This window comes from Symphalangus syndactylus, chromosome 6 (assembly GCF_028878055.3).
Source record: "Symphalangus syndactylus isolate Jambi chromosome 6, NHGRI_mSymSyn1-v2.1_pri, whole genome shotgun sequence".
Classification (NCBI taxonomy): Eukaryota; Metazoa; Chordata; class Mammalia; order Primates; family Hylobatidae; genus Symphalangus; species Symphalangus syndactylus.
The window spans coordinates 146,147,879-146,159,672 of record NC_072428.2 but is presented as its reverse complement, the minus strand read 5'-3'; the positions used below and the strand labels follow the sequence as shown (position 1 = coordinate 146,159,672).

Here is an 11,794-nt window from a genome sequence, read left to right as displayed (position 1 = left end):
TACAATCAGAAAACATGCATTGAAAATGGCAATGGAATGAAATCCCTCTAAAAATATTTCAATGGCCTATAATGTAGCAGAAATGTACATGAAGTTTTGATTGCCTTCCCAGGATTGTAGATTTGACAAACCAAACATTGGTCATAAACCATTTTAGCAATTTAGAACATGCCAGTATTCTATTTGGATCATCTTATCTCTTCCATGATGGGCCGTGGAGTGTAGAGCTTTTAGTAATGGAAGCTTTCAGGATTCAGGAAGGACCAGGCATCTGTCCAGGCTCTCCATGAGTCCATTCTTAACATTAGACTTATATCTTCTTTTTTTTTCATTTCAAGTTTTAAAGCTTTTATATAAGATTACTTTATTCCTGTATCTTCTCAATTGTTTCTTCCTTGTATTTGCCCTTTTCTTTTCCTACTTGGTGAGATTTGGCTTTCTGTTCAAGAATCTTTTTGCGGTCTGTGTCGTTTTAGCCTAGTGATAACCACCTTGCTGGGGTGAATGCCTACATGGACAGTTGTGCCATTAGCCTTTTCCCACTGCACCGTTCAATGTAGAGGACATATTTCTTCCTGTAAACCTGCACCACTTTGCCAATTTGCTGACCTTTGTAGTGTCCTCGTACAACCTGAACTTCTTCATCCTTTCGGATGGGCATGGATCACACGTTGTACTTCTGTCTCAGCTCTTTGGAAAGGGGAAGACATAATCTTCCCGTAAATGTGGGAAGGTGCATTGAAATGCCTTTTGTGGTTCTTGCTTCGGTCAGAAGTCGCAAAGGGATTGAACTTCATTTTGGCCATTGCTGCTTCAGTGATAGCTGCAAAATGGAAGATTTATATCTTCTTGAATATCAGTTTTGTTTCTCCAACTCACGTGCATAGCACTGTTTATTAGATGGGTTATTATAGGTAAATTTGACTTGGATCATGGAGTTCGTCTAAACTACATATCAAAACAATTTCAGTACTAGCTGACTTAGCTTGAAAATCTGGCAGAGTAGTTCCTTGGTATTCAATTAATTTTTATCCTAATTGGATTATCAGTTTCATAAACCAGTCACTGTGTTCATTAGAGTGCTGGTAATTCATACCCAGTCTAAACGATATGATCCTAAAGTTATCAGAAACTTGGCATTCAAGAGTGCCTGTCAGGGTCCTTTCTATCCTTTTCATGAATCTCCTTGAAGGCATGATACTCTAGGATTTTACTAGCTTATAAATTTAACATAGCAGATAATCCTGTTTCTCTGTCTTTTGGATGCTGCAGGGGCGCTCTGTAGCATCCCAAAGTTAGTTTGAGGTAACAACAAAAAAAGACAATTTGAAATTTGATTTTGGGAAGCCTGTCAAATATGTCAAAGGTTTAAAATAATCAAAATAGGATCACAAGGCATTGTAAGATAATATTCCGTTAGCCAAAGTGATAAAAGGGGTTAGAAAGCAAAAACCTTTCTTCTTTGATAGAGAGGAGACTCAGTTTTCCAATCAACAGATCTGAGAAAGACAGCGTGAGACAGAATCTGTCTCCTTCTCTCCTCTGTCTCTCTTTTGTAGTTTACTCAAAAGGTGAACAAAAGTCTTTTACTACCTCAATTCTACATGAAAATTCTTGTTCAAAAGGGAAAACCAAATTTTACTTTTGCATAGTGTATTATCAACACTAAGCTAATAAAACCTTATAAACAAATCTGTCCAATTTGTCATCTTTTGACCACAGAAAATTTCCATAAACTTTTTATAATCTCTTACAATTTTTTTATTCTTTCCAACTTTATTCATTTAGTTTTATCTGTCTTTTTTATTCCTTCAGTTTGAAACAATCTTCAGCTTCTAGACAATTATTTTTTTCTCAACACACATTTTCATGCCTTTACAACTTTCCTCACCAAAAATACTTTGCTTTTCTTTAGACACTATATACAAAATTGTTTCTTATATCTATTAGTTTCAATTACATATATTAACTACAGTTTTAACTACTAGTAACCTTAATTTCTAGTGAAAGCCTAGGATGTAGTTTTGAACCATTCTATATCAATAATTGCAGATGAAAACTATTTCATAACTTGTTAGATAGGTTTTCTCAAGTTTTTATTAATAGATATAAATATATGTAGCTTTTCTATACCATCTAAAAATAAGATGCCAAAATATATAAATTTACATTTATGTTTACTAATTAATGTTTAAGTATTTTAACTTACTTAGAAATGACTCAGACATTTATGCTTATTACTTAATTCAATATAGCATAATAAGAGTTTAAATTATAGAAAAGAACTTTGAAACAGGTACTCTCCTGCTAATATTTTCCTCAGTTGTTCTGAGTCTCAAGTAGTCACATCGTATCCAGGATGGCTTTGAAGGTCAGGGCCTATTTGGGTCTTGCATTTACATACCAAATGTAGATCTCAAGACAGAAGACACCTGTGAAGATGATGCCCGGGAGATCCAAACCCTTTCAGCATAGCCAGGAGACAAAGCTGGGCCAAGGAAGAAGGGGCTCATCTTGGGCTTGACTCTGCATTGTAATTGGTGGTCTGGCCACTGATAACATGTCCTCAGGCCTCACTATGGCCACCTATCCAGACTCTAGAATCCAGAGGCTCAAAACCAAGAACAAAATATTACAGACAAATTAAGAAAGTATATAAAGTATTACAGAAGCAGCAGTTTTATGCCCTTAAAAACATGTAGTAGAGATAGCGTAAACCTATTTGACCAGTAGATCTAGCCAAAAATATCTGAATTATATTTAACTGACAATTCTGAAGCCATTTCTATTTTATCAACAATTTTAAAGCTAGCTTTATTTGCCAAATATTATACACATAATACCTATCAACATACAGACACATGGAGAAGCAGAGCTTATAGCTTTTACAAGTAATGCTCATTTGCTGGCTTTCAAATAGTTTTTGTTTCCCTATTCAGACTATTAATCTTCCAATTACCTGTTTCATTGCCCTAAGCAATTGTTAGCTAGGCAGCCCTAAATTTGCATTTCTAGGGATGACTGTTAGGTGAAACAAGGTAGAAAATTTATATCTCAAAAGCTCAGAACTGAGACTTTAGGCTTAAAGGAAAAAGATTGTACATAAAGGCATAGTTAAGATGACCAAGAAGTGCCTTAAAGGTAAGACTTGTTACGTAAATTTAAAATAATGTTAAGAGTTTTTGGGGTGAGGGGTGGTACCACACACTTTTAAATAACTAGATCTCACAAGAACTCACTATCATGAGAACAACACCAAGGGGGGCAATCTGCCCCCGTGATCCAATCACCTCCGATATCGGGGATTACAACATTGGGACCTCACCTCCGACACTGGGGATTACAATTTAACATGAGATTTGGGTGGGGACACAGATCCAAACCGTATAATTCCTCCCCAACCTCTCCAAATTTTATATCCTCACATTGCAAAATACAATCACGCCTTCCCAACAGTCCCCCAAAGTCTTAACTAATTCCAGCATTAACTCAAAAGTCCAAAGTCTCATCTGAGACAAGGCTAGTCCTTCCACTTATGAGCCTGTAAAAAAAAAAAACAAGTTAGTGGCTTCCAAGATACAATGCAAGTATGGGCATTGGGTAAATACCCCTGTTCCAAAAGGAAGGAATCCACCAAAAGAAAGGGGCTACAGGCCCTACTTGAAGTCTGAAACCCAGGAAGGAAGTTATTAAACCTTAAAGCTCCAGAATAATCTTGTTTGACTCCATGTCCCTATTTCAAGACACACCAGTGTGAGAGGTGGGCTCCCAAGTCCTTGGACAGCTCTGCCTCTTTGACTTTGCAGGGATCAGCCCCTGCAGCTGCTGTCACAGGCTGTGGTTGAGTGCTTGCAGCTTTTCCAGGTATATGGTGCAAGCTGTTGGTGGCTCTAACATTTCAGGATCTGGAGGATGGTGGCCCTCTTCTCACAGCTCCACTAGGCAGTGTCCCAGTGGGGACTCTATATGGGGGGTTCAACCCCACATTTCCCCTCTGCACTGCCCTAGTAGAGGTTCTCTGAGAGGGCTCTGCTCCTGCAGTAGGCTTCTGCCTGGACATCCAGGGTTTTCCATGCATCCTCTGCAATCCATTCAGGTGGAGGCTTTCGACCTCAACTCTTGCATTCTTTGCTCCAACAGGCTTAACATTATATGGAAGCTACCAAGGCTTAGAGCTTGCACCCTCTGAAGCAGTGGCCCAAGCTGTACCTGGACCCCTTTTAGCCATAGCTGGAGCTGGAGTGGCTGGGATGCAGAGAGCAGTGTCCAGAGGCTGTGCAGGGCAGCAGGGGCTGGGCCTGGTCCAGGAAACCATTCAGTCCTTCTAGCACTTCAAACCTATGATGGGAGGGTGATATGGTTTGGCTCTGTGTCCTCAACCAGATCTCATCTTGAATTGTACTCCCACAATTCCCACATGTTGTGGGAGGGACCTGATGGGAAATAATTGAATCAGGGGGCAGTTTCCCTCATACTGTTCTCGTGGTGGTGAATAAGTCTCATGAGATCTGATGGTTTCATAAGGGTAAGCCTGTTTCTCTTGGCTCTTATTCTCTCTCATGCCACTGCCATGTGAGATGTGCCTTTCACCTTCCGCCATGATTGTGAGGCCTCCTCAGCCACGTAGAACTGTTAAGTCCAATAAACCTGTTTCATTGCCAAGTCTCTATGTCTTTATCAGCAGCATGAAAATGGATGAATAAAGAGAGGCTGACTTGAAGGTCTCTGAAGTGCCTTAGAGGTCTTTTCCCCATTGTCTAGGTTATCAGCACTTGCCTTCCTTTTAGTTATGCAAATTTCTGAAGCCTGCTTGTATTGCTCCCCTGAAAATGGGCTTTTCTTTTCTACAACATGGCCAGGCTGTAAATTTTCCAAACTTTTATGCTCTGCTTCCCTTTTAAATATAAGTTCCAGTTTCAGGTTATTTCTTTCCTCACATATATGAGCATAGGTTGTTTAGAAGCAGCCAGATCATATCTTGATTGCTTTGCTGCATAGCAATTTCTTCCGTCAGATACACTAAATCATCTTTCTCAAGTTCAAAGTTTCACAGATCCCTAGAGCAGGGACACAATGCAACCAGGCTCTTTGCTAAAGCATAGCAAAAGTGATCTTTATTCCAGTTCCCAATAAGTTTCCCATTTCCGTCTGAGATCTCCTCAGCTTTGACTTCACTGTCTATATCACTATCAAATTTTTGGTCCCAACAATTTAGCAAGTCTCTTAGGAAGTTCAAAATGTTCCTTAATCTTCCTTTCTTCTTCTGAGCCCTTCATGCTCTTTCAATCTCTGCCTGTTTTCCAAAGCTGCTTTCAGGTTTTCAGGTATATTTATAGCAATACCCCACTTCTGGTACCAATTTTCTGTATTAGTTCTTACACTATTATAAAGAAATACCCAAGACTGGGTGATTCATTAAGAAGAAAGAGGCTTAATTGGCTCACAGTTCCACAGGCTGTACAGGAAGCATGATGTTGGCATCTGCTCAGCTTCTGGGGAGGCCTCAGGACACTCACAATCATGGTGGAAGGCAAAGGGGAAGCAAGCATGCCTTCTTAAATGGCCAGAGCAGGAGCAAGAGGTGGGGTGGTGGGATTCCATACAGATCTCATGAAAACTCACTCATTATCATGAGAACAGCACCAAGGGAGAAATCTGACCCCATGATCCAATCACTGCCCACCAAGCCCCACCTCCAACATTGGGGATTACAATTTGACATGAGATTTGGGTGGGGACACAGATGCAGACCATATCACCAGTCAACTGCCAGAAAGGTGCATTTTAGAGACATGATTTTGTTCAATAGGTGGTCTTTTTAACTTAGGTACTGTTTCTTGGTTAAAATTACTGAGTTCAGGGTGGATCCCATTAAATAGGGCCAAGAAAGGATTCTCTGTGTCTGGACTCAGCATGGATACCTCTGAAAAAAGAGGCAAGCCTACTTTACCCAAGGGCCTACCTTTAATTATAAACACTTTATCCAGGATAGCTTTCTTTTTGCATTTGGGATGGGATAGTAACTAAGCCAAAAGTTTAGCAGATTTAACTTTTCTTATCAATTAGTCACTTAAACTTTTTGTTTGTCTTTTAGAATGATTCTTTTAAAAGAGGCAATAAAAAATTGACATCTTTTTAGAAGCTTCTGCAGATGAACAGGCATTGCTGGATGAGACTAATTTGGGAGCCCTCATTTTCAAATGCACTTCTTAAAGTGCAGTGTTGTTTATTTGAATGTCCTACTATAGTTTTGTTTGTTTGTTTGTTTTTTTGAGACAGTCTAGCTTTGTCGCCTAGGCTAGAGTGCAGCGGTGCAATCTTGGCTCACTGCAACCTCTGCCTCCTAGGTTCAAGTGATTCTCCTGCCTCAGCCTCCCGAGTAGCCAGGATTACAGGTGCCCACCACCATGCCTGACTAGTTTTTGTATTTTTAGAATAGGCGGGGTTTCACCATGTTGGTCAGGCTGGTTTCTAACTCCTGACTTCAGGTGATCTGTCCACCTCAGCCTCCCAAAGTGCTGGGATTACAGGCGTGAGCCACCGCAGCTGGCCTCTACTGTAGATTTTAATTGTCTTTAATAATATTTTACCATGTCTACATGCCCTATTTGCTGTTTGTAGGGCCTAATACTTATATAGATAGGCATAGCCAGAAGGTAGAGTACTCAGTTCTTCAGAAATTAAGGATTCCATTTTTACATTGAATCTTGGCTTTGGCTACGAGACCCCCATAATCAACTTAGCCAATGATTTTCCCTACCTGAGCATGCAAGAAAGAGAAACAAAGGGGATGGAACACACAAAATCGCTACAAATTTTCGAAAGCTGGAGTTTGCGCCCCCTGCAGTACTGCCACGTACTGCCAGTTTCTGCCTGACCCAGTCAGACATCTGAGGCCTCTATCTAACTGGATCCAAGCCAGTTAATCATCAGATCCAATCTGATCCTGGACCCAGTCCAGTTTGTTATGACTTCCGAACCCAGTTGGGATTAAAATTTTGCTCAAACTTGGATAGCTCAAAACACAAATCTGTGAAGCTTACCCAGCATCTCCAGTGGCTGTGAGACACAATACTCACGGTGGTCCCCGTGGGGATCCTGTTTGGTTATTCGATGCTCCTCGGTGTCACTGGACATTCTACTTTGGATCCCACTTCTGATGCCATCTGTTAAAAGAAAAACTTGAGACAAGTTAAATTTACTAGAGCTTAATACAGCAAAGAACGACTCGTGAATCAGGCAGCACCCCCAAACCAGAATAGGTTCAGAGAAACTCCAGCACTGCTGCATGTTTGAAGAGGATTTACAGGCAGAACATTAAAGAGAGGTACAGAAAGTGGAAGCAAGGCACAGAAACAGCTGGATTGGTTACGGCTCGGCATTTGCCTTATTTGAACATGGTTTGAGCAGTTGGCTGCCTGTGAATGGTTGAAGTATGGCAGTGATTGGCTGAGACTCAGCTACTTGTCACAGTGTAGGTTACAGTCTGTTTACATGTCCAGTTAGGTTACAGTTTACTATGTACAGAAAAACTTTTAGGCTGAACTTACAAAGAGGCAACTTTAGGCTAAACTTAAATTTAATAGTTCCTTAGCCTTTCCCTTCTCCCCTTATGGGAGACGGGAAGACTAAAGGGAACGGAATGCATTCAGTTGTCTTTTTCGTAGGTTAGACAAGGCTCTAACAAGATAGCTTACCCTGAGGACCGGTCCCTGCCATGAAGAAGAGAAAGCTCAGGTGTATTTCATAATGGCAACCTTTCTCCATGGCCTATTTCAAAATGGCTACTTTTCCTCTCCTACTGCCACAAACACAAAGGAGTTTTTCTGTGAAATTCAGTGTGAGAACCTGTTCAGACTCCTGTAGGTAAAATTTATGAAAGTATGGGGATATCTTAAGAGTGGGCCCCCCCCAAGGCTGAGCACGGTGGCTCACGCCTGTAATCCGAGCACTTTGGGAGGCCTAGGTGGGCGGATCACCTGAGGTCGGGAGTTTGAGACCAGCCTGACCAACATGGAGAAACCCTGTCTCTATTAAAAAAATACAAAATTAGCCGGGCCTGGTGGCTCATGCCTGTAATCCCAGCTACTCAGGAAGGCTGAGGCAGGAGAATCGCTTGAACCCTGGAGGTGGAGGTTGCAGTGAGCCGAGATTGAGCCATTGCACACCAGCCTGGGTAACAAGAGCGAAACTCCGACACACACCAAAAAAAAAAAAAAAAAAAGGAGTGGGCCCCCAGTGGTCTCTAACTCTTAGGCGAGTCCACACTCAGCCTCTAGCAATTTGTGCCTGCCAGCTGCTGGCTGCAGCAGTAACTTTTGTACCTTGTAAACTGTGGCTGTCTGTATTCATGTCTGTCCCCAGCTCTTGAGGTGGTGATTTGCCCTGTGACCTCATTTCTCTGGTTATTCTAAGAAGTGTTGTTGATTTTCAGTTTGTTCAGTTTTTTCTTGTGAGGTTGACAGCAAGTACTGCAAGTTCTTTGCATGTCAGAGTAAAAACCAGAATTTGTGAATCCAAATAGGTTTTTCATTTGTCCTTGTTTTGTTTTCTCCTTTAACTGTCCTCTTGCTGTATCATGTTCTTTTTTTTTTTTTTTTTTTTTGAGACGGAGTCTCGCTCTGTCGCCCAGGCTGGAGTGCAGTGGCGGGATCTCGGCTCACTGCAAGCTCCGCCTCCCGGGTTCACGCCATTCTCCTGCCTCAGCCTCTCCGAGTAGCTGGGACTACAGGCGCCCGCCACCGCGCCCGGCTAATTTTTTTGTATTTTTAGTAGAGACGGGGTTTCACCGTGGTCTCGATCTCCTGACCTCATGATCCGCCCGCCTTGGCCTCCCAAAGTGCTGGGATTACAAGCGTGAGCCACCGCGCCCGGCCCTGCTGTATCATGTTCTTTTATTCACATTCTTTCGATTTTTTTTCTTTGTTTCTAATTATCTCCCTTTTTAGTTTTTCTACCTTTTATTTTGTAATGATCCCAGCAGGATTTTTTGGTACTTATTCCCTTTGCTCTCTAGCACCTACTATTTATTTGATTTATGTACATTTTCTAAACTTTTCCTCTATGTTTTTAGTTTCATAAATTTTTAATAAGTTATTTAATGAATTGATTTAGATATTTATACTTCTGGCTTTTTTTTTTTTTTTTTTTTGAGATGGAGTTTCACTCTTGTTGCCCAGGCTGGAGGGCAATGGCCTGATTTCGGCTCACTGCAACCTCCGCCTCCTGGGTTCAAGCAATTCTCCTGCCTCAGCCTCCCAAGTAGCTGGGATTACAGGCATGCACCACCATGCGTGGCTAATTTGGTATTTTTAGTAGAGACAGGGTTTCACCATGTCAGCCAGGCTGATCTTGAACTCCTGACCTCATGATCTGCTCGCCTTGGCTTCCTAAAGCACTGGGATTACAAGCATGATCCACCCTGCCTGGCTTATTTATTTATTTTTAATGTATAAAACTATATATGTTTGTTATGTACAATGTGTTGTTTTACGCATTACTTTGTATAATTATTTTGTGATGAGAACATTTAAAATCTCTTAGCAATTTTCAAGAATTTAATACATTGTTATTAATTATAGTCATATAATAAGTTATACAATAAACTATAGTTACACAATATATCTCTTGAGCTGATTTCTCCTATTAACTGAAATTTTGCATCTTTTGACCAACATCTCCTGAACCCCTCCCTCTCCACAGCCCCTGCCAACCACCATTCTACTCTCTACTTCTAAGAGATCAACTTTTTAAAATTCCATATATTAGTGAGATTACTGGCATTTGTCTTTCTGTACTTGACTTATTTCACTTAACATAATATCCATATGATTATAAATGACAGGACTTACTTCTTTTTTTTTTTTTTTGAGACAGAGTCTCACTGTCGCCCAGGCTGGAGTGCAGTGGCGCAATCTCGGCTCACTGCAGGCTGTGCCCCCTGGGGTTCACGCCATTCTCCTGCCTCAGCCTCCCGAGTAGCTGGGACTACAGGCACCCGCCACCTCGCCTGGCTAATTTTTTGTATTTTTAGTAGAGACGGGGTTTCACTGTGTTAGCCAGGATGGTCTCGATCTCCTGACCTCGTGATCCGCCCCCCTCGGCCTCCCAAAGTGCTGGGATTACAGGCGTGAGCCACCGCGCCCGGTCAGGACTTACTTCTTTTTATGGTTAATGGTATTGAATTGTGCATATAAACCACATTTTCTTTACACATCTGTTGATGGACACTTGGGTTGATTCTACATCTTGGCTATTGTGAATAACACTGCAGTGAACATGGGAGTGCAGTTATCTCTCCGACACACTGCTTTCATTTTCTTTGAACACATATCCGGTAGAATTGCTGAATATGGTGGTTTTATTGTTAAGTTTTTGAGAACCCTCCATACTATTTTCCACAATGGCTGTAGCAATTTCCATTCTCACCAACACCGTGCACGTGTTCTTCTTCACATCCTCTTCAATACTTGTTATCTTGGATCTTTTCGGTAATAATCGTTCTAATGGGTGTGAAGTGATAGCTCATTGTGTTTTTAATTTGCATCTCTCTGATGATTAGTGATGTTGAGGAGTTTTTTTATTGAAACAGAATCTCACTCTGTTGGCCAGGCTGGAGTGCCCTGACATGATCAGGGCTCACTGCAGCCTCCATCTCCCAGGCTCAAGCAATTCTCCTGCCTCAGCCTCCAAGTAGCTGGGATTACAGGCACCCACCACCACACCCGGCTAATTTTTCTATTTTTAGTAGAGATGGGGTTTCACCATGTTGACCAGGCTGGTCTTGAACTCCTGGCCTCAGGTAATCCTCCTGCCTTGGCCTCCCAAAGTGCTGGGATTATAGGAACGAGCCACCACGCCTGGCAGAGCAATTTTTAATATACTTTTTGGCTCTTTGTATGTCTTCTTTTGGGAAATGTCTATTCAGGTTCCTTGCCTATATTTTAATCAGGTTATTTGATTTCTTACTATTGAGTTGTTTGGTGTCCTTATATAGATTGGATATTAACCTCTCGTCAGGTGCATAGTTTGCATATATTTTCTCCCATTCTTTAGGTGGTCTCTTCACTCTGTTGGTTGTTTCCTCTACTCTGCAGAAACTTGTTAGTTTGATGCAATCCCATTCATCTATTTTTGATTTTGTTGCTGATGTTCTTGGGGTCGTATCCAAAAATGACCCAGGCCAATGTCATGGAGCTTTTCCCCTATGTTTTCTTCTAGCTTTATAGTTTCAGGTTTTATGTCGAAGTCTTTAATCCATTTTCAGTTGATTTTTAAAAATCTGTTGTGAGAAAGGGTCTAATTTTATTCCTCTGCACATGGATGTCCAGTTGCCCCAACATGATTTATGGAAGAGACTGTCCTTTCCCTATTGTGTGTTTTTGGCATTTTTGTTGAAACTTAATTGTCCATAAATGTGTGTGTTTATTTCTGGGCTGTCTATTCTGTTCCATTGGTCTGTGTGTCTGTTTTTATGCCAGTACCGTGCTGTTTTGATGATTATATGTTTGTAGCAGATTATGAAGTCAGTCAGTTTGATCCCTCCAGCTTTGTTCTGTTTGCTCAAGAACCTAGATTGCTTTGGCTATTCAGGGTCATTTATGGTTCTATACAAATTTCAGGATTGTTTTATCTATTTCTGTGAAAAAATGTTATTGGAATTCTGATGGGGAGTGCATTGAATATGTAGATTGCTTTGGGTGATACACATTTTAACAATATTAATTCTCTCAATCCATGAACACAGGATTTTCATTTATTTGCGTCTTCTTAATTTCCCTCATCATTGTATTAC

The 11,794-nt window shown here is 41.1% G+C and overlaps 1 pseudogene; it reads right to left on the bottom strand.

The window, feature by feature from the left end:
* Positions 1-203: 203 nt before the first annotated feature.
* On the bottom strand, positions 204-2,545 carry LOC129476918 (large ribosomal subunit protein uL24-like; annotated as a pseudogene).
* Positions 2,546-11,794: the final 9,249 nt, after the last annotated feature.